Source organism: Pteronotus mesoamericanus, unplaced genomic scaffold (assembly GCF_021234165.1).
Source record: "Pteronotus mesoamericanus isolate MK-2021 breed Mesoamerican mustached bat unplaced genomic scaffold, CSHL_Meso_final contig_291, whole genome shotgun sequence".
In the NCBI taxonomy this organism is placed as follows: Eukaryota; Metazoa; Chordata; class Mammalia; order Chiroptera; family Mormoopidae; genus Pteronotus; species Pteronotus mesoamericanus.
In genome coordinates, this window is record NW_026555124.1 from 10301696 (window position 1) to 10329223 (window position 27528).

Genomic DNA, 27528 nt, shown 5'->3' on the forward strand with positions numbered 1-27528 from the left:
CAAACAAAAAAATAACAAGTTATTGGCAAAGATGTGGAGCAACTGGAACTCTTGTGCACTGCTGGTAGAAATGTAAAATGAAAAATGGTATAGAGGTTCCTCAAAATTTTTCAAATAGAATTATCCATATGATCCAGCAATCCTGCTTCTGGGTATTTACCCAAAAGAATTGAAACAGGATCTCAGAGAGATATGTGCACTCCCATGTTCACTGCAGCATTACCCACAATAGCCAAGAGGTGGAAACAACCTAGATGACCATCATCCAATGCATGGATGAAGAAAATGTGGTATATATGTGTACAATGGATATTATTCAGACTTTAAAAGGAAGGAAATTCTGACAGATGCAACAACAGGGATGAACCTTCAGGACATTATGTAAAATATGTGATGTAAGCCAATCACAAAAAAACAAATGTCACATGAGTCCACTTACATGAGGTATCTAAAATATAGTCATGCAGCACGTAATAATGTTTCGGTCAACGACAGGTGGCACATATGACCGTGGTCCTACAATGGAGCTAAAAAATGCCTATTGCCCAGTGACTTTGTAGCTGTTGTAACAGATTATAACAGATCACTCATGTGTTTGTGGCGATGCTGGGATAAACAAACCCACTGTGTTGCCAGGTATACAGCACATACAGTTACAGAGAATAGGACATAATACTTAATAATAACAATAAACAACATTACTGGTTTATGTATTTATTACACTATACTTTTTATTATTTTAGAGTGTACTTTATACTTATCAAAACAAATTTTTATTGTAAAACATGCCAGCAGCAGCCTCATACATCTCATATTTACCATAACACTTGACTGCATCATTTTCTTTTGTGCTTGATTTAATCTTGTGTTGTTGTGTGCAGAAACGTGCCATACAGACTTGCAGCCTAGGAGTAATAGGCTGTACCATATAGTCTAGGTGTGTAGTAGGCTAAATCATCTAGGTATTTATAAGTACACTTTATGATGTTCACACAACAATGAAACCGCCTAATGATATTCCTCAGAACATGTCCCCATTGTTAAGCAGTACAGTACTGTATTCAAATTTATAGAACAGAGAGTAGAATGATGGTTTTCAAGGGCTGCGAGGAGTGGAAAAAGGGGTGTTGCCGTTCAGTGAATATGAACTTTTAGTCATGTCAATATAAAAATTTAGAGATCTGTTGTACAACAATATGCATATAGCTAACAATACTCTACCATACACATAAAAATCTGTTAAAATATTGTCTTGATTAACTGCAACACTTCGGAATTGCTTAAAAATCTTTATTTGAATGATTATCATGGAGCCAGACTGTGTTAGTGCTCTAGAAAATACAGGAGGAATAGATAAAACCCAATGTATGTGGAACTTCAAGCCATTGCCAGCCTCATAATATGTGATGTTTATATTTTAAAAGCATTTTCAAATTCATGACCTCATTCATCAAAACAGTCCTGAGAGGTGTACATCATTACTCCCATTTCATAGCAGAGCCTACTTGAATTTAGAGTCATTACCTAAAGTTGCCCAACTTGTTAAAAAGGCAGAACTAAGATTTTTTAAAAATAAGAGCTTTATTGACATACAATTCACATACATAAAATTCACTTAGAAAAGGACAATTCAGTGGTATTCAGATTCACAGAGTTGTGTGACCATCACCACTAATTCCAGAACATTTTTTATCATACCCTCTATAAACCTTGTAACTATAAGCAGTCACTCCCCATTTTCTCTCTCCCCTAGGCCCTGGAAACCACTAATCTACTTTGTTTTTCTGAATTTGCCTAGTCTGGACATTTCATATAAAGAGAATCTCTACAACATGTGGCCTTTTGTGTCTGGCTTCTTTCACTTAGCATAACGTTTTCAAAGTTCATCCATGTTGTAGCACATATCAAACAGTACTCCATTCCTTTTTGTGGCTGAATATTTCATTGTGAGGATATCCTGTATTTTGTTCATCAGTTGCTGGGCATTTGGCTTGTTTCTGTTTTTTTGGCTATTATAATACTGTTATGAACATTTGTTTATGTTTTCTTTTTGTGTATTGTTTCTATTGGGTATATACCTAGGTTTGGAGAGAACCCGAATTTGAACACAGGTCACTTCATACAAATCTAATACAACATAAATTACGGAAATTATTCTAATGACATCAGAGGTGATGAGCTGTACAGAACCCAGCACTGACCTGGGGTTGGGTATAACCGGAACACTGGGCAGGGCCCTGCCACTCACTCTAGACATTCAGTAATTAGACTAGAATCATCTCTGAGTTTCTCTCCAAATCCAAAATAACTCTGGTAATTAATATACAGTTGAATTTTCTTTAAAAAACAGAAATTGTGTTTCCACTGGGATTTTTTACCAAACTTACAAACTGGCAGGAAGCAAATCTCCGTAAGATCTACTGGTGTGAAAACTCAAAACCTGCTGGAATAAAGGCCATGAGAAAGGCTATTTTTCTCCCTCCAGCCTGCCTTCTCACCTCCCCTTGTGGATAATGAAGGCTCAACCAAGGCAATCATTCAAGCTTGGAAAAGAGCCAACACAAAGGGAGGGCTGGGGACAGGGCTCCCTCAGTGTTGTCATTTGCTAAATCCGCACATTCCTGAGGGCACAAAAACACACAGTGGAGAAGCAGCCCAGGCCAGCTGGCTCTCTGGAGGGCATTTCACTGTCACTGCCCTGGAGCTGGAGCTGCCATAAAGCACCTTCCCTTCAGGGCAGGAACAGCAGTGACTGAGGAGACTCCGCCAGCAGCCTCAGAGGCACGAAAGCAGCAGCAGCGTTTATTAACCCATCCCATCTCAACCTCTTCAGAAGGAATCAGCCAAAATAATTCTTCATACAGGGTGAAAGACCATGTAAATGTTTTCTTTAGTTGGGTTTATTAAAAAGAAAAAAAAAAAGAAAAAACCAAGAGAAGAAATAATTCAACTTCAGAATGACTCCTATTCTGATCCATACCAAAATTTGCCTCATCCGTTTTCCATTGGTAGCTTCAAAATTTGGGTTAGAAATATCGGTTTCTTCAGAGCTCTTGCTTATAATGGGGAAAAAAATGATTTCCATAAACCAGATAAATAAACCAATCTCATTACTTTTTAAGTGACCCCTGAACTTTGAAAAGCACAACTTGCAAAAATATCTCCTACCTTGAGTGCAAAAACCTATGCAAAGCACTCTTCCCCCTATGCAAGGCTTCCATAGAAGGCACCCAGCCAGTGTAATGTGAGTTAAATGCAACCGAACAGAATTCTGTATTGAGCCCAAGAGCCCAGACCTTTGTCCCTATTTAAAAGGCAGGACTTAGATGCTGCTCTGGAGTAAATGGCTCAGACTCCAGCTCCAAGGTTGAGGGCAGGGATATTTCTTGCTGTGCTACCTTTTCTCCTCTTCTCTTTCCCTCTTGCTGCCCACTCAAAAATGAGTGTCAATCCTTTTTACACTCATTTCCATTTCTCTTACTTCTTTTGCCCCTTTCCTTTCTATGACCTCCTCTTTCTAGTCTAGTCTCCAAACAGCAACCAGTCAGTTTTCCCAAAGTGAACAACTAGAATCAACTGTATCCAACATGGACAGGAATGTCCAGAGCCTTGGTCATCCAAGGCCCATTGGGTCTCAGGGAGGTAGGAGAAAGCTCAGAGTCAGTGGACTAGAATGTGTCTTCTTTTAGTCATCTGCAAATTCAACCCATCTACTTTAAGACTTTGGAATCTAAAAGTATTCAAGCAGCAGCATCTATTTAACAGCAGCATTTATTTTTTTTTCTGCACTGCAAATGGGGTAAGATCTAAATATGTATCTGTGCCTCCCAGGGGACCCCAAGTCCTACCAGATAGAAAAGAAAAATGTTGTATGGTAGAAATTTTTAGAAATCAGTCTCTGAGGTTTGAAGGTTTCTAGAGGTGTGTTTGCTTCCCCTTAAGACTATTAGACATTCTTTTTGCCTCCCTATTTTCAAAGCAGCAGCAGAATACATGAACTCAAGATCAAATTGAAAGTAAATGCAAATGCCTACTCACACTGGGAATAACAAGGATACAGGCAGACCATGATTTTCAATCTCTTACCTCAACACATGCAGCAGATGGCATCCCTAAGCTTAGCAACTCCCTTGGGTGTACCCAGAGTTTAACAGCCCCCGAAATGTTTAGGGAAACCTTAAAATAATTAATTATCCCCACATGCTAACTGTAAGGAGGGGCCCAGGCCACAGCCAACATGAGAAAGGCTGCACTTACATACAATCACTGCATTCCACCCCTTTTCTCCACTTAAGAAATCATACTGGAACTCTTTAAAAGTATTATGGAGATTATAATAAACTTTATTCTAAATTGTTTTAAAAATGAAATCTTTCACAAATAGCAACACCACAAATATTAATAATACTGCAGATTACTTGCAATAAACCTTGTGAATAAGAAGCACTGGTATGAAAAAAATGATCTCACCAAAGAGAATTTGGGGATAAAAATTTTCAAGTTACCACAGAAAAAAATTCATGTATTTCTTGAGAGTGAGAGTTTTTCAGGGTGGGATCATGTCTCACTTTAAGACATTTTCCACACTGCCTACAAATGCCTGACATGAGTATGCGGCTCAATAAATTTTTGATTGAATAATTTTAAATGGTCTATGTCTATTCAGTTTTCCATAAAGTAACTCATACTGCCCTCCGCAGTTCAAAGAATCACTGAACTTGAGAGTTAGGCAGAAACTGGAGGTATTCTGTTCTGTTAATCACACCAACAAACACTTACCAAGTACTATGTGTTCATGGTATGCTAAGTGCCATATGTGTTATGATCTCATTTAATTCTCACAACTCCATCAGGTAATAATATCACCATTTTGTAGAAGAAAGGCTCAGAGAGGTTAAGCTACTTGACTTAAGTCACCCATTCGTAAGGCAAACTTGGACCCCAACCAGGTCTGTCTGACCCCAAAACCCACATTCCACACCATTCATCACCCCAAAGATCCCAAAAGTTCTGATGATAGACTGTGTCAGCGCCCTAACTGCCACTTCGAAGTCCTTTTTACCCCTTCACCCTTCACTATGGAGGAAGCTCCAGGATGTAAGCCACCACTTTCTGTGCTGGAAACTTCTAAACTGGAAGGATTCTGTTCTCATCTGAGAAGAAACTGTTTCTCCACAAAACCTACCACATGTACCTGCCACTTGGACACCTCAGACTGTGGGAAAGACAAACTCTGAGACAGTGTTCCCCATGGCTGCTCAAGAAAAACAGCTCATTATCAATTTGGGTCAATTCTAAGACTGGCTTTCATCACTCAGCCTGCCCTATTTCCTGTTCCTTCTTGTTCGCATCCATTGGCCAGCCCACCCTTAGTGATGAACAATTTTTCAGACTTGCTGCCCAACAAATGCATTTCGGCACCACCTGCTCTTCGAGTGGCAGTTTTGGTAGACTCATTCCCCAAACTTTGTGTCTCTCCCTGCACTGTCCCTCATCCCATGCCAACCCCCAACCCACTCTATTCTCAAGTGTCTACTTCTGCTGTTTTTTTGCAGTTTTCCTTTGCTTTTTCTCCAGAAACCATTCAAATAAAGTATAAATATGAAGTTCTACCTTATCCTGCAGATTGTCAAAATCAGATTAGATGCACTTGGTTGCTGAATCAGCATTCCAGATTATCTGCAGCTGAAGACTGTCCCTCCTCATCATGTTCCCCGTGGAAAACACCACCCTGTAGGATGACCCCAGGGTCTGGCTTCTCTGCATCTGCTAGGCTGGGGAGACCCCGTGCTAAAGGGGTCTTCAGCAGACAGAGGTCAGGGAAGCACCATCACGCTTGGCGGTAGCCTCCTGTTATCAGCCCCACCCGGGCTGTCATTGTCGAGCTGACTCCTACTCAAGCCTCATGAACACATCTGGACCCTCAGCAACTCCCTCGCCTTTGCAGAGGCTGAATTTAGTCCTTTATGCCTGTGACTTTTTTGCTGTGTAACAATGCTGCATAATCTAAAGAAAGAATGTTTTCATGTCAGTGTCTGTGTAGTTTCCTTGGCTGTCCCCCAAATAAGGAATTCTCCGATTCTCCCCAGGGCTGGACCCCTTAACCAGCACATTCAAACTAGACTGAGCTGCATTTACAAAGCCTCCCTGTTGCTTTGTATGGTTAGAGGTCTGCAAAAGTTACCCTCTTTGTTATTATGGGATGTATACCTCAGAAACAAAGCCAAAGTCAGGACAGCCCAGTGTATACAATCCATCCATGAAGAATTTTCTTAAAGGTTTGCTATGAAAGTATTTAAACTATCATACCTATAGAGTGTTTTCCTTTAAAGGGGAAACTAAAAGTTTGAAACAGAAACAAATCATAAGGCAATACAAAACCCTAAATAAAGTGAAAACGCTTGCAAAGTATACACTCTTACCCAAGCTCATAGGAGAAGTGCCCACTACATGTACTGGATGTATTATTAACACATATGTCCTGCAATCCATAATATTTAATCACAAACATGTGTGGTATTTAGTTCAGCTATGCATCAGGAAATATCATTTGTAAAATATTAAACTACAGCAAAACCTACTCATGCCTTCAAATATTATCTCTGCTGGTTCTAGTGAGCTCCCCAATCTCTCTCCTCCCATGTGACATTTAACCTCCATTTTTCCAGGATGAATTTGTTTCCCAGCTATTATTGTAATTTTCTTTTAATAATCTGCTCATTTCCTCTTCATAACAGGTATTCAGTAGATAATTTTCCTTCCTCTTTCTCCCTCCTGTTTCCCCTCTCCCATTCTAGCCTTCCTTTCTCTGGTGAGAAAGAAAATAATGAGATTTAATTTAACTTATGGAAAGAAAAAAAGCAGATTCTGGAGTCTGCTTTTGCATCTGTCAACTTTTACAAATCCATTTCTAGAACTCTGTCTCCATTCTGCCTGGCGCATGACCATGCCTCTACTCCGCCCTCCAGATGTGATCTGTTCCTATGTAGTCCCATCCCTTGCCTCAATCCATGCTCAGCGCTTCTCCTTGAAGAAAGCATCTCCCAAAGTGGTGAGAAGTTAAGAGTATAGGAAAAAAGACCCATGGTCAAAGGCGTTTGAGAAATTCTGGTTAAACAAGGGTTTTACAGGACTCTTCGTGGCAGTCCTTCCCAAGGCTGCTAATGTTTTTATGGGCTCCAGATAAGAGAACAGGCAGCTTTTCTTATAGAAAAGTCCCAGATGGAGTATGCTTCAGAACATTCTGGAACATGCTATTCTAAAATAAAGTACCTGGGGCTAGAGAACACATAGTTCACCTTTAACTCTGGATATCTTGGTCTTTTCATTCTGTTGCCAGCTTCTCTGCTCTGACCATGAAGACTGGGCCAGACCTATAGGGGATGCTGGTGAGAGTCCTGCGGTGCCTGTCCAACCATGAATTGCTCTCATTCTCCAGCAAGAGAAAATCAAGGTGCAAGCCCTGTGTGCATTGAATTGAGATATGAAATGAAAGGCAATACTTAAGCAAGTCAGCACACCACCTGGAGATTTCAAAGGTAATCAGAAGAAAAGATGGATCAAAAGTGACATTGTCCCAAAACACAGTTTGCCCCCCAACACAATCACATTAAAATTACAACTAAACTATAAAGCAACCATCATTCATAATCATCAGCAACCAAGCTGGATAAAAGTCCTACAACTATAGAATTAAAGAAGAAACCACATCGAGACTGGTAGGAGGGGCGGAAACGTTGAATGAGCTGGTCCCACGAGCAGCGGACAAAAATTGTGAGGGATATCTTAGGAGCAAGGGGTCCAGCTACACATCAGGCTATCAGTGCCAGGAAAATAAGCCTCCATAACTTCTAGCTGTAAAATTCAGTGGGGATTGAGGCTGTATGTGGAGAGCAGGACTGAACTAAGATGGTTTCAGTCCAGTCAACTGAGATAGCATCAAGGGAAGCCATGTTTACAGCATCTGCATTAGAGCAATGACTCAAAGGGATGCCACAGTACAATGTGGTAGACAACACGTACCTACCTGAAGGGCACCCTCTTTGAGCATGCGCAGTAGAGCAGCGTACACCACATGTGCCTTTCAAGGTTGTACAAAACAACATGTGTTAATCAGAGGCTGATGCAACATTGCATCACACAAGAGTAGGAAAGCAAAGGTCTTTGAACAGACTGCTAAGACAGCTGAGAGGAGGTGAGAAGACTGAGAGATGCTCCGCAGCTCTGACTGACCCTCCTCTAGCTGACTCTGAAGCCACTATATAGACTTGCAAGACACTGACCAACTGTCTTCCGGACCTGTACCTGATTTGGATTCTTAAGACTCAGGTTTGTTAGATTGTTAGTGGATTATTATAGATTTCGATTGAATCTGCATTCATAAAAGTAGAGTGAATATGTAATCACCTGTGTTGACTCACTATTATTCCTTGATCGTGATGTTGCCTATAGAGCTGGTGGCTGTAGAGGCAGCCCGACACCTCTGGTCTGTGACAAAGGCTGGAGGTTGAATTATAGGAAACTGTATTATGAAACATTTGCTAGTGACACTGTATAAGACAGAAACTTCTGGAATCCCAGGCAGTTCCTCTTAATGGGCACAGGGACAGACTTACTCGGACTCACTCCCTCTGAGCTCCAGCACCAGGGCAGCATATGGAAATGCATCAGAGACATACGAGGAAGAAATAGATTGTCAGGCATCAGGGCAAGAGATGGGAGGACAGCTTTCTCCCAGACTGAAGTACTAACAGAGGCCATTGTTCCTTTTCTGATCTCTCCCCCAACAGAGCCACAGAGCCAGCAAACGGGCATCATATCTGAGACTCCATCAACCTGGTTCACACTGTTTACCCTAGTGATTCCCTGAGGCCTGGCCCTCCCTCCAACTTTCAAGCCCACCCAAGCTGTTTCTGGTGGCTTTTCCATACAAATGGCTTGCCTTGGCCTACACTTCAGATTTTCCTAACTTCTTTCAAACAAGCAGCATCTGGCTTCAGTGAGCCCTGTACATCTCACTAAGTTGCCCCAGGCCCAGCACTACCAATGGCCAGCCTTGGTTCACAGCTTGGCCTTGCCCAGGCACCTCCAAGCCAAGCATAAGAGGCAGCCTTCTGCAGATCACTTTGTAGCTTATGCTGTGAGACCCTGAACAGAACATAGGCAGTGGCGAACCTTGCCAATGGCAATCAAGGCTGAACTACAAAGGACGATGTACACAGCTCACATAGTGGCCACACCTTGAATACCCAGTTTGAGTGATAGGGGAGGCTGTACCACTGAACCCTACAGGACACTACTACATCAGGCCACTCTATCAAATCTGGGAGATGTAGCAGCACTACCTAATACATAGAAACAAACACAGGGAGACTGCCAGAATGAGGAGACAAAGAAATATGACCCAGATGAGAGAATAGGACTAAACTCCAGAGAAAGAACTAAACAAAATGGACACAAGAAATCTACTAGATGCAGAGTTCAAAACACAGGTTATAACAATGCTTAATGAACTTAGTGAGAACCTCAACAGCATAAAAAAACATCTGGCCAGAAACAAGGTATACACTATTGAAATAAAGAACAATTTATAGGTAATCAATAGCAAAGTGGACAAAGCCAAAAATCAAATCAACAATCTGGAATATAACAACCAATCAGAGCAGCGAGAAGACCAGAATAAGAAATCCTGTTTGTGGAACAGCAGTTTCAGCCCATCAGAGAGAGTTCCAGACTGCTCTGCCTGGCAGCCTTCCCAACAGATTCTACACTTGCCTAACTGGCTTCCGGAATCAGAGATACATTCTTGGAGAATCTCAGAAGTTTCCGTGACAGCAAAATAATAAAAGAGGCAGAAACACTGCCTACTGAGGACCCAGAAAGAAAAAAAATTATTCAGGGTCTATATTACATGTTAAAACATTGCATACCGACTTCTGGCCAAGATGGAGGTGTAGGTAGATACACTTTACCTCCTCACACAACCAATAGAGGGACAACAAATTTAAAAACAAAAAATAACCAGAACTGCCAGAAAATTGAACTGTATCAAAGTCTGACAACAAAGGAATTAAAGGAGAAACATTCACCCAGACCAATAGGAGAGGCAGAGGCAGGCAGCTGGGGCAGAGAGGATGCCCAGCAAGGCCGCGGCTGGAGGACTGGGCAGGTGAGGTGGCAGCTAGTGGACCAGGCGGTCCCACTCTTGTGTGCAGATAAACTGTGAGGAACAGCTGGAGAGCGAGACAGAATACGCAATCCAGGGTTCTAGTGCAGGAAAAAAAGCCTCACAACCTCTGGCTGTAAAAATGTGTGGAGGATACAGCAATGGGAGTAACTCCCAGCCTCATAGGAGAGTTCCACTAGAGAGACCCAGAGAGTACTAGAACATATATAAACCCACCCACCTGGGAATCCGCATTATAAGGGCCCAATTTGCTTGTGGGTATGGGGGGGAAGTGACAGAAAGTCGGCTGAAAGCCCAGCAAGTGGCACTGTTCCCTCTCGGACCCCTCCCCAACACAGTGTCAGAACAGAGCAATGTGAGTTGCCCCACTCTGGCAAATACCTAAGGCTCTGACCCTCCCAATGTAAAAGGTGTGCTGAGACAAAGAAATATGGCCCAAAGAAAGAATAGATCAAAGCTCCAAAAACAGAACTAAGCAATGAACAGATAGCCAACCCATCAGATGCTGAGTTCAAAACACTGGTAATCAGGATCTTCACTGCATTGGTTGAGTAAGGTTGCAAATGGAGGGAAAAGCGAAGGCTACACAAAGTGAAATAAAGAAAAATATACAGGGAACCAAGAGTACAGGGAAGGCAACCAGGACTCAAATCAATGACTGGGAGCAGAAGGAAGAGATAAACATTCAACTAGAACAGAATGAAGAAACAAGAATTCAAAAAAAAATGAGAGGAGGCTGAGGAACCTCTGGGACAACTTTAAATGTCCAACATCTGAATCATAGGGATGCCAGAAGGAGAAGAAGAACAAGAAATTGAAAACTTATTTGGAAAAATTATGATGGAAACTTCCCTAATTTGGCAAAGGAAATAGACTTTCAGGAGATCCAGGAAGCTCAGAGAGTACCAAAGAAGTTGGATCCAAGGAAGCACACACCAAGTCACATCAAAACTGTATTACCCAAGATTAAAGATAGGGAGAAAATCTTAAAAGCAGCAAGAGAAAAGTAAACAGTTACCTACAAAGGAGTTCCCGTGAGACTATCAGCTGATTTCTCAAAAGAAACTTTGCTGGCAAGAAATATTCAAAGGCATAAAAGACAAGGACCTACATCCAAGATTACTCTATCCAGCAATGCTATCATTTAGAATGGAAGGGCAGATAAAGGGCTTCCCTGATAAGGTAAAGTTTAAGAAGTTCATCATCACCAAGTCCTTATTATATGAAATGTTAAAGGAACTTATCTAAGGAAAAGAAGGTCAAAAACTATGAACAGTAAAATGACAACAAACTGACAACTATCAACAACTGAACCTAAAAAACAAAAACAAAAAGAAATTAAGCAAACAACTAGAGCAGGAACAGAATCATAGCAATGGAGATCTTATGGAGGGTTATCAGTGGAGAGGTGGAGGTGGAAGAATTGGGGGAAAACGTACAGGGAATAAGCAGCAACAATAGTAGGCACAAAATAGGCAGGGGTGGGGGTGAGGTTAAGAATAGCATAGGAAAGGGAGAAGCCAAAGAACTTATATGTACAACCCATGGACATGAACTAAGGGGGGAGAATGCTGGTGGGAGGAGGGGTACAGGGAGGAGGGGAATAAAAGGGAGGAAAAAAAGGGATAACTGTACTAGCATATTCAATAAAATATAAATATATTAAAAAGAAAAAGAAAACATTGCATACTGGAGTAAAACAAGCAAAAAAATATAGAACTACTTTTCTCTACTTACTAGTCCTTAGCAAGAACATTTGAGATCTTGCTTCCTGACCATGTCGTCAGGTTGGCTCTAATAAATTCATAAATATTAAAATCATCAAGAAGAAAAAAGAATTTAAAAAATGAGAATAGTGTAAGGACCCTCTGGGATAACTTCAAGTGACCAACATTTGCATCATGCAGGTGCCAGAAGTAGAAGAGACAGAGCAAGAAACTGAAAACCTATTTGAAAAAATAATCACAGAAAACTTCCCTAACTTGAAGGAAACAGACGTACAGGTCCAGGAAGTGTAGAGTCCCAAACATGATGAACCCAAAGAGGCCCAAGATGAACCAAGACACATTATAATTACATGCCAAAAGTCAAATACAAAGAATCTCAAAAGCAGCAAGAGAAAAGGGAAACTCAAAAAAACCCAGAATTTATTTATTAAAAATGTGTGTTTAACCTTCAGTCACCTTCAAAGTACTATCCATTTGATGCAATACACCTATCAAGGTGATTTTTCCACTGCTGAAAACAGTTTTAGAACTTGTTGATTTTGATGTCTTTTAGTGCTTCTGCCAGTTTTTGTTTCACCTCTTCCACACTAACAAAACGTTTCCCTTTGAGGACTTTTTTCATCCAGGGAAACAAAAAATAAGTCACTCAGGGAGAGCTTGGGTGAATAGGGAGGGTGGGGCCTGGGGGTCATGCTGTTTTTGGTCAAAATCTGCTGAGCACTCAGAGTAGTGTGAGCAGGTACGCTTGTAAATCACCCATCATGAAATGGGTAAATGCATTGAAATAGTCTTCAAAAAAATTCACTGAAGTTGAATGCAGCCTTTCACAACAATTCCAGCTGGTATGCTGACACAGATGGGTTCCTAGAACACTATCTAGTGGGGAGAGCCTGTACTCCAAGTGGCCTGCCCTCCAGAAGATAATTCTGGTTTTCTCGGGGGAACCCTCATAGTTACCTATAAGGGAGCTCCCATAAGACTGTCAACTGATTTCTGAAAAGAAACTTTGCAGGCTAGAAGGTATTGGCAAGAAATATCCAAAGTGGTGAAAAGCCAGGAGCTACAACCAAGATTATTTTACCAAGCAAAGCTATCATTTAGAATCAAAAGACAGAGAAAGAGCCTCTGAGACAAGAAAAGCTAAAGGAGTTCACCACCACCAAACCGCTATTATTTGAAATGTTAAAGGGTCTTCTTAAGAAGAAAAGCAACAACAAAAATATGAACAACAAAGTGGCAATAAATACGTATCTATCAACAATTGAATCTGAAAAACAAAATAAACAAGAACAGAAACAGAATCATAGATAGAGAGAACATTTTGATGGTTACCAGATGGGAGGGAGGTTGGGGGTGAGGGGCGTGGGCAAAAAAGGTGAAGGGAAAGGTGAAGAAGTACAAATTGGTAGTTACAGAATAGTTATGGGGATATAGAGTACAGTATAGGGAACAGAGTAACCAAAAAGCATATATACATGACCCATTATCTCTACCACTGGCTCTCAACTGGAGTGATTTCACTCCCAGGAGACATTTGGCTGTGTTTGGACACATTTTTAGTTTTCACAGTTGAGGGTAGGGAGTGCTACTGGCATCCAGTGCATAGAGACTAGGATACTGCTAAACATCCTACAATGTACAAGACAGCCACCACACAAGGAATTATTCAGCCCAAAATATCTCTGGCACCAAGGATGAGAAATCCTGCTCTCTGTTGAGATCAGTGAGCTGAGCGTGCCAAGCCGAGTGTCCACCTGAAACTGGAAAAGTCGGTGTTCAATCACTACCAGAACCAGTAAGTAGAGACAAGGATTGAATTTTTACAGGACTTCATTCAGATGGCTGGCGATCTGAGAATACAGTGGGTTATATGTACCCTCAAAAAACCATCTTAACATCTCATTTCAAGCCAACCTTTATATAAGGAGAAGGAAGGGTAGGTCAGGGGTTAGGGAAAAAAGGTTAACTGGATAAGAGCTGCAGTCCAGGTGGAGATTTTCCTCATACTTCTTTATCTATTGATCAACAATTCTTTATCTACATCACTAGTTTCCCTCCCTAGAACACAATGGCTCAGATACCATCTCCATTACTTGCAGACCTCCTGGGGCACAAAGGCTGAATTGCTCGTATACCTCCTGGAGTCACAGGGTCATACATTCCAGTTCCTGGAATAACAGCTTTCCACAAGCAGTAATCATGTAAGCCTATCAACTAAGGCTAAAATCTTTAACGCTTGAGTTCCCTGTCACACTCTTATGCATGGATCTACTTTATCAACAATAAATTGGAGGCACAAAATCAGCAATTTTCCTGAGGTAGCACACCCAGAAAAAGGTACTGACAGAGTTGGGCCTGTCTTAGGCCCAAATCTCATGTTCTCCCCCACTAAACCACAATAACCACCAGGGTGGGAATCACAAAAGGAGAGAGTGCAGATAAAGGAATATTTTACAAGATTTGACAGGACTTGGGACACCAAAAGTGATCTAGAAAACATGGGAAAAAGGGGCTTCTGGCACTTAGAAAAGTACAGACAGAGGAGAGGCAGGAAGAAGAGCAGGTCAGTAACAGGTTGGTCAGGTCTGAGGTACATCCCAGTGAAAACATCTAGCAAGAAGCTACAACACGAAACCATGCCTGAAGAAAAAACCGTAGGCTACACATGTAGAGCTGAGGGTCTTTATCAGCTAGATGAGAGCTGAATCCAGGAGAGAATGGGAGAGGCCACAAGGCACCCAAAGCTAAGGACCCTGCTATTTTACATGAGGAAGAAAAGGAGAAAGTAAGCCAAACCAAAAAGGCCAAGGGAAAACCAGGAGGTACAGGGACCCCCAAGGCACGAAGGAGTGTCCTCACGGGCCCTTGAAGCACTGAGGAGGGTGAAGACAGTAGACAGATGACTTTAGGGTTGAGTGATTAGGTTAAGTGACAGGGTTGGGGGCAGCTTGAGCAGAGGGTGAGGATGAGGCAAGGCTGCCAGTCTGGAAACAGGATGTAGGGATGCTGGGGCCCACTTGGCTGACCACATCTTGGCAACTCCATTCTTACCCCCAGTTCCTGGGTGTCTGCTGCTCTGGGGCTGTGTTGTCTCCCACTGGGCCAGTCTCTGGCAGCCCAAGTAACAGCCTGCCTCTTATCTTCTGGTCTCAGGAGCACAGAAGGGCCCCAGGGCTTCCCACTCTTGGAAAAATCCAGCCCACCCCCCAGGGGGCGGGGGTGGGGGGGAAACAGACAAGTGAGCCTTCGTGCAGGCTGAGGGGCTGCAAACAAGGCCTGCTTTCAGAGCTGCCTTCTGGTATTTATATTCCCGTGGGCTCTCCTGTGGGAAGAGCAGGCGCTCAGAGAAAGAAGTAAGAACACATTATCTCCTTAGGGGCCCCTAAGGCTGGGCTGGGGTGCAGGGCCCTGAGGTTATTAGATGTCAGCTCCTGGATTTTGATTCCAAAATCTCAGAGGAAACTATCAAAAAGATGTGGAATAGTTAGATGAAACGGTTGGGTTCAAATCACACATCTTAAATATGTAGATCTCCTCCTTCTCTTCTTCTCCGCAGGCCCAGGGCCCTCCTGAAGATAAGCAGCAGAAAGTCCTGGAAATTTAAAGAACTAGAAAGACCTCTCTCTGGATTTAAATATTTAGTAGGAGGAAACCAAAATTGGCCACTTTTCTACGAAAATTGGCCAAGTAATTTATCTTAATTACCATGTAATTGCTTTTCGTGTTTTGAGAGGAGGCAGTAGCTAAATGGCCCACAAAGAATATTTAACATTTTAAAATGTGATTCCTACTCACACATTAATGGTGCTGTGTTGAAACTGGAATGGTCTGTATGAGAAGTTAAGGACCAGCATCCTGGGAAAGACCAGAGGATCTTCACAACTGGATGCTGGGCTTTGGGGAATGTCTTCCAAATGTTCTGGTACAAAGTCTTGTATTACACACTTGCTGCTCATTCACTCAGCGAATAGTTACATTGTCTTCTATGTGCTGGGTCCTGAACCAAGCACCATGAAGACCACATGAAAAAGAAAGACCTGATTCACTGGTCATGTTGTGGTGAAAGAAGGGTTGAGAAGTTAGACTGTATAAATCCCAGCCCTGCCTCCAACTTACTGAGCAACATGGGAGCAAGTTACTTTAATTCCACGAGCCTCAGTTTCTTCAGGTGTGAAACAAGGACAATAATAGTTAACTATTAGAGTCTGTCATGTGTTGAATTGTGTACCCCGAAATTCAGCCCCAGTTCCCAGTGCCTCAGAATGTGACTATATTTAGAGGTAGGGCCTCTGAAGAGTTGTTTTTTAAAATGGGGCCACAGACTAGACCTGAGCCAATCTGACTGGTGTCCTTATAAGAAGGGGTTAAAACACACAGAGAGACACCAGGGAGGTAAATACACAGAGAAAAGGCTGTGCCAAGTGAGAAGGCAACCAACTGCAAGCCCAGCAGAGGCCCCAGAAGAAACCAGACCTGCCAACACCTTGATCTTGGACTTCTAGACTCCAGACCTGTGAGAAACATGGTTCTGTTGTGTGAGTCACCCAGTCTGGTATCCTATCATGGGGCCCAAGCAAACTGAGACAGGGTTGTTGCATGTACTAAAGTAGTATCTGTAAAAATACAGATGCAGGGGGAGATCATAAATAGAAGCTGTTGTTACTACAAAGTCCTGTTCCTAAGGTGCTTAAAATCTGGTAGAAGAGACCACAGAAAACAACACTTGACAGACAAATGTGCTGTCTCTTGTGCAAAAGTGCCCTGGGAGGTTCAGAGAGGACAGTCCAGCTCAGGGGCAGGGAGGCTACCTGGGGAGGGGGCAGGCATCTGCTTGGGCAAAGGCATGGGGCAGCAGATGAAACATTAGTGATCACACCCTATGCTCCTGTTTCTGTGCATTTGGGTCATGTGCCAGGTAACACCAGCAGAAGGGAAATTCTCCTGTCTGACTTTATTCCCTGCACTAAGAACATGATATCCAGTTATGCACACATTGGTCACCGATAAACAGGTATCCTCTCTGGCTGCCCAAACTTGGTGACAAGCCACAGAGACAACCTCAGATAGGACTGTGTGCATATCCCCAATCAAATGCATTTTGGTTCATCCGTTGCCAGTCCTTAGCTGTTGCTGAACACCAAGCTCACCTGGAAATGTTCACATCATTTTGAATACAGAGACAGGAACCACTGACTTAACAGAGAACGAAAACACTGGCTTTGATCCTAGCCATTCCTAGAAATTCCATGAACGTACATGCGTATAAAAGTAAAACAACTTGAGCAATTCCAAAAATATGGAAAGATTTTTAAAGCCACTTATGCAGGTCCTGTTTACAAACCAAGTATAGAATATCAACATTTACATGGACTCTTAGTCTCAAATGTAGACATCACACACAAAAATATATTTGTATCTCTAAGTCCACAAGGAGTGAATGTAAAATTCTTGTGAATTTCATTGCCTTTCAAAAGCCACTAAAGGCTTTAACAAAGAATTTTGTACTTAGAGCAAAGTCTGATTAGAAATATGTTTAAGTAGATGCAAATGAATGGATTTGCCAACTGATTTTCTCAGCAATGGGCATTAATTAGTTTATATGTAAACATAGAGTTCTCTAAGTCTCACCCTGGGGCAATTGAGCCTATGGCAGATTATCCCAACTCTGAGTGCATATTTAAATGAATAAATTCTTAGCCTCCTCACGGCACCACAGGTGCCTCTGCAGAGCCCTGCCCTACTGAGCATAAAGCCCGTGAGCTCTGAGCTCAGACAGACCCAGCCCAGCATCTAAAATGCTGGCAGGTCCCCACTGGATACCACCCAGGACTCTGCTCTCTCACTACACCCATCTTGCCACTAGACTTTCGTACTACTGCTCACAACACACAGAAGTCCCTCTGGGTGAGGTCCCACAGCTGTTTGCCCAGCCTGGGAGCCAGACGGTTGGTGTTTGGGAGGTTTTGTTCCAGCTCTTTGACTCTGTATGTTAAAAAAAAGTCACCGCTAGCAAGTTTCCAAGGGCCCTTCAAACTCTATCAAGGTAGGAAGAATTCTCCTAAAGGGGTCTGCAGAGAAGTATGCGCCTGCCTGAAGGCTTTCCTACTTAAACTCTTTAGGACTACTGCAACCATGCTTCAGGCTGGAAGTCTTCTGAAATATTACCGTGTCCCTCCTCCACTGAGCGAGAGGCTCCACTTCCCCTCCCCTTGAACCTGGGTGGGCCTGTCCCTGCTCTGATGGCTACAATGTGGCAGGAATGACACTGTGACAATTCTGGGCATGTGCCTGAACTGACCTAGAAGCTGCCATTTCCTGCTTGTCAGAGCCCTGAGCCACCAAAAAATGCCAGGTTGGACAAAGAAGCCACGTGGAAAAGCCACCTGGGGGCACCATTGAGCTTTCAGTGATTCCGATTCCAGTGGCCATCTGACTAACATGACACGAGAGACCCTGAGCAAGAACCACCCAACTGACACCAGTCAACCCACAGAACCAACAAAGATAATACTAAGTTGTGGTTTTAAGCCTCTACATTTTTTTGTGCCTGTGATAAAATATACCAAAAGATAAAATTTACCCTTTCAACAATTTTTAAGTGCACAGGTCTATGGCATTAAGTACATCCACATTATTGTGTAACCACTACCACCCTCCTCCATCTCCAGAACTTTCATCTTCCCAAACTGAAACTCTGTCCCCATTAAACACTAACTCTCCATGCCCCTCCTCTCCCCCCTGGCAACCACCACTCTACTCTGTGTTTCTATAAATCTGACTACTCTACCTCCGATAAGTGGAATCATGCAATATTTGAGCCTTTCTGACCTGCTTATTTCTCTTAGCATAATGTCGCCAAGGTTCATCCACACTGAAACATGTGTCAGAATTTCCTTCCTTTCTAAGGCTGAAATGTTCCATTGTATATGTATACCGTATTGTTTATTCATTCACCCATCGATGAAAACCTCTACATCTGGAGATGCTGTTCTAGAGCAATGCCTAATTGGAGCAGTGGGCAATCTGGTGCTGAGATAGCAGAGCAAGGCCTCCAAAGCAGATATCAGGACCTGGTGAGTCTGGCAGAAACACAGAGCATCAGCGCACTAACCCCCAAGACAGTAACTGGCCAGGGATCCAGTCTGGAGTTCCCAAGAGCAGTTGTGACACAGGCTGGGTCTCCATTCTAGACTGGGAGCAACCCCAGGACAGGCACTGGCAAAGTCTTATTCACGCCTGGGTGCCCTGCCCTGGCACAAGCACACAGGCCCCAAAAATGTTCGATTAATGAGTGAAAAATGTATCTGACACCAATGCCATGTTCTGACTTATCTCTGAGTTTATTACAGGCTCCTCCTTGTAGGACAAAACCTGTGCCAAGGGAAGCACAGAAGAGCAGCTGCTTTTGGCCGGAAAGGAAGCAGCAGCAGCATGACAGCCTAACAGGGAAAAATTCATGGCCAGGCCCAGGCTGCCCAGGGAGCTCAGAATCTCTCCCGAAGCGCCTACCCCAACTGAGGCAGCCAGCACAGGCCTCATCTGGAGGTGAGGAAGTCCCACTAGGAAGGGTGTGCCAGGCATCAGGCTAAGCCAACAGGATAAGGCCTCTTGGGGATCCGCCTTACTCAGCCTGCCCAGTTCCCTGTGCTCAGGGTGACAGAGCCTCATGCCCCCATTTCAGGGGCACGGGCAGGGCTTGGAGGGGATCAACCCATGTCATAGTCAAAGCTGTGGGACATAAGAAAGGGAACTTGAGCTGGGAGCTGAGTTACATATTTGAGCCCTGGGAGCTTTGGGACAGCACCCTTCCTTCACTGCATGAGGAACCAGGTTGGTCGCCCTATGATGCCAGCCCTCTTACCCATAACCACTTCACCAGGAAAACCAACCCATTCTTCCTGCTGCTCCGCTCCACCTGGCCACATAACTAGGGTGCCCGACAGAGGTCAGGATGCACCAGAGCACAGATATTAATTCCACATCTACAAAGAGGACTTCTTCCTGGTTGACTTAAAGAGTGAATGCCAACCATACAAATGCCCACTTGGGAGTTTAACAAAAAGCGTTCACGTTGTGTTTCAATTTTACATTTAGGTTTCCCAGCCTCTAAAGATGAAGTAAAACCTTAAGTAATGACCCCAAAGGAGTTTTCCTCTGTTTCTCTTCAAAGCATATACCTTGACAGTTAGGGACTGCTTGCCATATGGGAAGCAGTTAAAAGCACCAGTGAAAGAACTCAGAAAACATAGATTTAGAACTTGGCTCAGCTTCTAAGCAACTGTGGGACTTTGAGCAGACTAATTACTCTCTTTGGGCCTCAGTTTCCTAATCCATAAATGGAGGAAAATACTTTGTATTCCCACCGGTTATGCACATTAGTAAGAATAAATATATGTGAGATGATATAAGAAAACCTCTATGTTAGAGATTGACTTATGCTAATATTTGCTGAATAAATGGACGGATAACCCAAGACAATAACGAGACTCACATTATAACAAGTGTCCCTCTCCACACTTCAGAATCCCCAACTACTGTATCTACGAGATCTTAGAATGCCATCTCTCTCCGTAGGAGGCTGAAACCAACTTGCCCATGTCGTAACAACCAACTCACCAAGCCTGTACACTTCTCTCCCATCTTGCCTTATATTCTCCCAACGTGACTTCCAGGGCCAAAACCTGCCTCACTGTCCCCTGACCCGGCTTCCACCTTCAAACACGGTATGAGACCGCCTCTTGGGCCAACTGCCAAGCCCAGAATGCTAGGTCTCCATTTCCTTTGATGCCAGATGGAAACAACCATTCCCCTTTCCTGGTTTTCCTGAAGCACAGGCAAAACGGAAGACTTATGGACTAGGGGTTAGTATGTCTGCTGAGGGCCTCCTCCACCCATGACCTTCACCTGCAAAATGAAGCTCACATGGGCTCTTCCACCTCAAATGGCTCTGGGGAACATCATATAAAGTGATGAACTTAAAAGTTTCTTTGAAAAATAGGACGCACTCCATAAATTCCTTTGCTCTCATCATTCTTGTTAGTTTATTTCAGTGTTATTTCAGACTATGATCTCTAGAGGCCTTGTATGGCCCCTGGGTAAATTCTTTCAGGACACAATGACCCCACACACAGAGAAAAGCTTCATGATCTTTGTGACACCAGTGTTACGTGCAAATGCATGTGATCTCCAGGACCAGAGCTGGGAGGGGAGTCAGGAAACCTTGGCTCTGCCAGTAAATGAAGCGCATCACTTAACCTCTGGGCATTTTTCTTCATAAACACAATGGAGCTGACAAACCACCCGCATTCCTAGTCACCAGGATACCAGAAAGGCAAAGTATTTGAAAAGAAAAACATTGAAAAGAAAAAACAAGTAGAAATGTAGTATTCAGTCAGCATGAAGAGTTTAGAAAGAACAGATGAACAAGAAAAATGAAAGGGGAAAAGAGACAAATAAAAGAGAGACAGAGAGCACTTGGGGTGAAATGTGACACTCTTGAGAAAGCAAGGATGGAATGCCATGGAAGTTCCCAGTACAGAAAAAGTCCCCCAAGCCAGAAAGACAGTCTAAATTAGATTATTTACCGCAAAGGCTTCAGAAGTTCAACTCCAGTGGAACAAAGTAGATAAAAGGAAATAAAGTCTGTCCATCACCTGAGGTGGCACAAGCACATACCAGAGGAACCAAGAAAGCACACTGTCCAGCTCCCTTGCATGCTCCTTTCCTGGGTATCTCTGGACAGCCCTGATTTCGGATTGACAGGGGACACTGACTGCTGCTCCTGCCTGGCTCAGGGCATCTCGCCCTGTGCTTGCTTTCCAACTAGGCCCTGGCCTCCTGCCATAGCTTGGGAAAATTCTGGTCCATCAGTTGGTCTCAGCTTTGCTGCTCTGCCCAGTGCTGGAGGGCTTGTCATGAACATGCTCCATGATGAGGTTGAAAAATGAGTCCCACATGCATGCCACTTAATGGAAAACAGCTGGTTGTTTGACTTGAGGCCATCTAATAAAAATGGCATCTAGACTATTCAACAGGCATTAAATACCTTTACTAACACTTCATATGACAGATGAGGAAAAAGAGATACAAAGAGGTAAAATGATTCACTCAGGAAAACGTAGCTGAGAAGATGAGCATGAACTCTAACCTTTGATTTTCCAGTCCACATCCTTTCTACGGTAGTTCACAGGAAGTAGGGGGTGGGGGAGGATAAGGAAGCAGGGCTACACAGTGATCCTCTTCTTAAGACATTTTGGAGTAAATTTTCCATAGTTTGTATGTACGTGCACTTAATCTTTCTTTGGCTCAATAGACATTCACTAAGCACCTACGATGTGCTTTGTAAATACTCTCAGTAAGATTTAAAGTGAGCCCTTAGGAATCTACATCTTGACGTGTGTGAGCACACAGTTTGTGTGTGTGAATTAATTAACTCAGGCATGCGAACATTCACCTGCCAATGATGACTGAACACCCTTAACAGTCTGCCACACACTGGAGCAAGTGAAAACCAGGCACAGTCCATTAGCCCAGGCACTCTCTGTCTAGCAGGGACAATTTTCAAAAGTTATGTTAATGTCCAAAGCCAAATGCAGGTTATTGCGGCACTTCATTAATAAGCCAGCTCCATAATTAAGATGGGTGAGAGTGACGGTGGCAGTGTCCGTAATTGTGGCAGGGGAAATAAAACCGCTGGTCCCGGTGGTTTGAAAGGATTCAGGAAGAGCGGGCTTCCAAGCTGCATCTTGAAGGCCGATATGAATTGATTAGGCAGAGCAGAGTGGGGAGAGGTGTGTGTGCAAAGACAAGGAGGCAGGACAGAGCCTGAACCTGCAGGTGGAGGGCGTGGCTGGAGCCAGGAGTGAACATAGATAATACAGGAAAAGGGGCAGATACATGCATAAGGTACAGAAGCCCTTCTGCATCACGTTAAGGAGTTGGATTTTATCCTAAAGGCAACAGGACTGAATGAAAGAATTTAGAGAATACACAGAATCAGATAGGAATTTTAGAAGGAAAGCTCTGACGGTGGGGGATGAACCGGAAGGTGGGGAGGCCAAAGGCAAGGAAGAAACCAGGGCTGAGCCTGAACGTCCCTGCCCACACACACTTGGTTTTTAAGTCTGAAATATAAAGGGAGAAGAGATGTTTCATGCACATCTCTCATGGCAAGAGACAATTTCTTCAAAGGTTTGCAGATCACCATCACTCTCCTCAATGACGTGACGGCACCAGAGTGATGTCAGCTGTGGCATCATGACCAATGATGATGCGCAGGAACCTCAAACAGGGCAGCCATTTGGTAGGTGGTGGCTGATTGCTTGAGTCCCATATATCAAAAGGGGATGGGGGTAGACGAGTCCTAATCAAAGTAAGGTCAGGGCCCCAGAAGCACGGATAAGTCAAGTCCAAACAAAGCAACAAGTGAGAAGCAAGACAAGCCAAAGTTCCAGGACAGAAGGAGTTAAAGACACCAGTTCTCCATGGGAATGGAGGGTTAGAAGCAGACAGACTAGGAAACCAGTAAGAGAGCCAGCACCTGTCTCAGTTGGGATAGTCCACACAGTGCTCTTATGAGGATCAAAGAAAGACACTCCCTCTGGCCAGACCAGGCCACAAGCAGTGGAGTTTGCAGCAGGGGTCCCAACCATGACTGGCCAAAGCCTGTATGCATGCGTGGAAGGGCATGTGTGAGCAGTTAAGGAGTAACATCTGATGGGAGAGGGGAAATGCGTGGGTGGGGAGGCGGCAGATCCTGACAAGCAAGGGCTGTTTAAAGATGGGCAAATCCCACCACAGGTGCTACAGAGCCATTCCTGCTGGGAGTTTATGATCCAGAGATTGATAAAGAGAATGAGGTCGGAAGTCTGAAATACTCTCCTTCCTTAAGGGGAAAAATGCTCATCTAGGCAAGCCTGAGCCTTCTTAGAACTGAAGGATTCTGACATTATCCCTCAGTTCCCAGGAAAGCCTGATCTTTCTTCCTCCACCATGATAAGTTTTCTAAAAATCAAGAGCACCTGACCGCCAGCATGCTACTTAGAATGACCCCAACGAGGTACCTTCCACTGAATCCACGACCGGCAGAGGAACTGGCAATTTCCACAAAATTTATGAGGTTCTGCTTCAGGCCACAAACGAGCAATAGGCTTGCAGCCACATTCGGGGAGGCTCTCAGTTGCAAAGACGTAAAATTAAAACATTTCTCTACATTTGTATTAACACTAAACTGAGGCCAACAAAAGCAAGGTTTGTAGTATCAATTATCAACTTCTAGGCCCTCCAAATTGGCCTTGAATATGAATTACCATGAACTAGGAAAAAAACGTTCAAAGGGATGAACAGAGGCCAACGTGTCAGCTCCGACTCTGAATTTCTGGGCCACGGCTGTTTTAAATTAGATTCTCAGTGCAGATTCCATGAAGCTCTTGGCTTAGCTCTCCAATGGAAAAGTTATTCTTGTGCTCCGAGCCACAGATATTTATATGGATACATCCATAATTCCAATTATGTTTTGTTTTCATGATGCTCTTTTCCTCTACGTAAACGCAGTGATAGCTACTGTTACCATTTCTAATAAGACACTTGCAAAAAGCTCTGGGCCAAGTTCAGAGTCCCTAGAACCCAGATAAATGATTATAGAATAGGCAGACTTAGGTGTTGGGAAATCCTCAAGGAATACTTTCAGTTCTTCTACCCATTAAGGCTGCTTCTTCCTTGTCAATTCTCTACTCCCACCTACCCCTCAATTGCTCAGGGACTTCATGATCCTTCCTGGGAAAACCTAGTCCCAGTAGTTCTGTTATTTACTCCTTCTATTTGCTCTCTGGTGTCTTTACACTTCACACCTCATCTTCAAAAACAAAAAGTTTTTATCTTCTTAAAGGAAGGAGCACCAACAAATAAAGCAAAGAGATATTTCTGGTTAAAAGGAGCATAATTCTTAAGTAACAACGTAGTTATTCTATACAACATTTGATCAATAGTCTAGGAGGGCTACTAAAAGGTGGTATAGACAGAAAACCAAACAGACAGTCCCTAGCTTTCAGGAAATTCATCCAAGAGAAATCTAACTTGATTACCAAGAAAACATAAGATATTAGGAGGTGCACCCATGGCCTCTTCCTAGAAGTCTCTCTGAAGCACAATCCTAGTTTGAAAGAAAGAGCGAGGGAGGGGAAATGATGGAAGGAAACTAACATTTGTAAACATTAACATATGCCAAGTATTTGGTCCATATTATTTACAGTTATCTCATTTAATCTTCAAAACAATTTGGGGGATAGGTTTTATTATTACTGTTTTATAGAGAAGGAAATCTGGCCTCAGAGATGTGAAGTAACTTACCCAAGGCCACTTGCTGTACTCTGAATGTTTGTGTCCCCCTAAAACACATGTTGAAATCCTAACCCCCAAGGGGAAGTGCTTAGGTCATGAGAGTAGCGCCCTCATGAATGGGATTAGTACCTTTATAAGAAGAGGCCAGAGAATGCTAGCTCACCCATTCCACCATGTGAGCACATAGAGAGTGTTGGGAAACGCCCCGCCTGGTTTCAGGGACTGCCACCTCGCCGAAAGGCCAGAGGGCCCCAAGGCTGGAGCTAATCAAGGAGGCCTTGGGAAAACAGGCCACTACAGAGACAAAACCTATGCCCCTGGGGCGCAGTCCCTACCCCACTAGCATCACCCTGCTTGGCCCTGTGATGGTTGATTGTTGATGACGGGTAAGTTCTCTCAAGAGGAGGGACAACCTAAGCCAGACATCGGCCGGTATGGGCAACAGACAAGGACTTGGGGGACACAGAGAGAGGGCAAAAAGGCCCACACCTCTCATATCTTATCTCTTGGTGGCTCTGCCCTGCCTGCCTGGCTCAGGCTTGAAGCAATACTAAAGGCAGGTACAACCCTAAACTGGATCGGGCAGTTCCCGAGGACAATCAGGCCTGGAAGTAAGTTCCTCTAAGCATGCTTTGTTCTTCCCTCAAAAGCAATGATAACCAGCTCATACTGGGAAGGAAATTACATTATTCATAGACCCTGACCTGAGGCAGATCTCTTGTGTTCTTCCAATTGTTATCTATTATCTGTCTGTTTTCTGTAAACATAGCCTTTTGACATTGATCGATGAGCTTTGCTCCATACCCCTGTGCATATGGTTCTCAATAAAAGCTTTTGGACACAGGGGCTCCTTCTCTCCCCTAGACCGAAGGGCCATGTCCCCTCTCCTGGCAAACAGATAAGTGTTTACGATAACTTGTGTTTATTTCCCCCATCCATGACAACCCCAGGACGGGCTCTGTGGGGTTCAGAGCCCCGCTCTCTCCTAAGCTGGCTCCAGACAGTAACCCTCATATCCAGGAGCGCCAGCGCCGCACACTCCTCTGTGACAAGAGAGAAGATGGCTGTCCGTAAGAAATGTCCTCACCAGAACCATGCGAGTACCCTCATCTTGAACTTCCAGTCTCCAGAACTGTGAAAAGTCAATGTTTGTTGTTTATAAGCTACCCAGTCTGTGGTACTTTCTTACAGCACCTCAAACACACCAAGATGGCCACACATCTGGTTAGTGGCAAAGCTTGCATTCAAACCCAGACCTACCAGACTCCAAAGTCCATTTCTTTTCCATTATCACATAGGGCTGATGTGAGGGCCAGAGGGAAAAACCAAGGATGATTGCTGATTTGGTTTCCTTAAAAGGATGGGGTTTATTGGGAGGGTATGGGACAGATATATGTCTGTGTAGATTTCTTTATATATTATAAACAGGCTTTGCTGATATCAATCAACATTCCCAGAGATGCTGTCAGCCACAAGTGAAAAATCAAGTGTTGAACGTAAACCTCTCTGCACTGTTAGGAACACATGTAGACACACATGCAAGTGGAAAGAACATCATCTCCATGACCAAAGGGAACAGGAACCTCTCCACAGAGGCTTTTCTTTCCAATATGAATGTCAGTTAGGATACTGGCTGATCATGAGGTTTAATCTGCTACAGAGAATCTAAAAGACAGCATTTGGGGGTTGGAGCAGTGTGTTTTAGATAGTCAGGACTTTCCTGAACTGCGAACAGAAACCCAAATTCATTAATAATCATTAATAAAATTGAGTTATCAAAAACCTGACACATATATCCTTTATAAGCCATTCAGATGATTTCACAATAAATTGTTCCAAATTTTTAAGGAATAGATAGTCTTTATCTCTTACAAAGTATTTAAGAAAAATATACATGAAAGAGGAAAAGCTACCCAACTTCTTTAATGAGGTTAATATAAACGACACAAAATGATATAAAGATGTTTTTAAGAGAAAATTAAAAAATAGACCAATTGTTTCACTTAACATTTACAAAACTCCTCAATAAAGTACTAGTGAATTATTGGGTTGGCCAAAAAGTCCATTTAGTTTTTTCTGTAAAATAAGACACACTTTTCATTTTCACTAATAACTTTATTGATTTGGATATTTTGAGTATATTGGCTATCTCCCACATGGTAGAACATTGATTGTTCTCAATTATTGTTCTCTCTTGATTTGACCGCTACCAACTTCACCAAGTCTACCTGACTGTAGAGCATTGTCCAACAAGAAGTCTCCAACACAAAACTTTGC

At 43.3% G+C, this 27528-nt stretch overlaps 1 protein-coding gene across 2 annotated transcripts in view; it reads right to left on the reverse strand.

Moving 5' to 3' along the window:
- STON1 (stonin 1) overlaps window positions 1–27528 on the reverse strand; it is a 48526-nt gene that overhangs the window by 15278 nt on the left and 5720 nt on the right. Inside the window, exon 1 of one of the 2 annotated variants that reach the window (XM_054575468.1) lies at window positions 5614–5665. The exons of the other annotated variant lie outside the window; for it this stretch is intronic. The gene's annotated coding sequence lies outside the window, so the exon portion shown is untranslated. Of the gene's footprint in view, window positions 1–5613; window positions 5666–27528 lie in introns of those variants that run through there. 2 annotated transcript variants of the gene reach the window in all.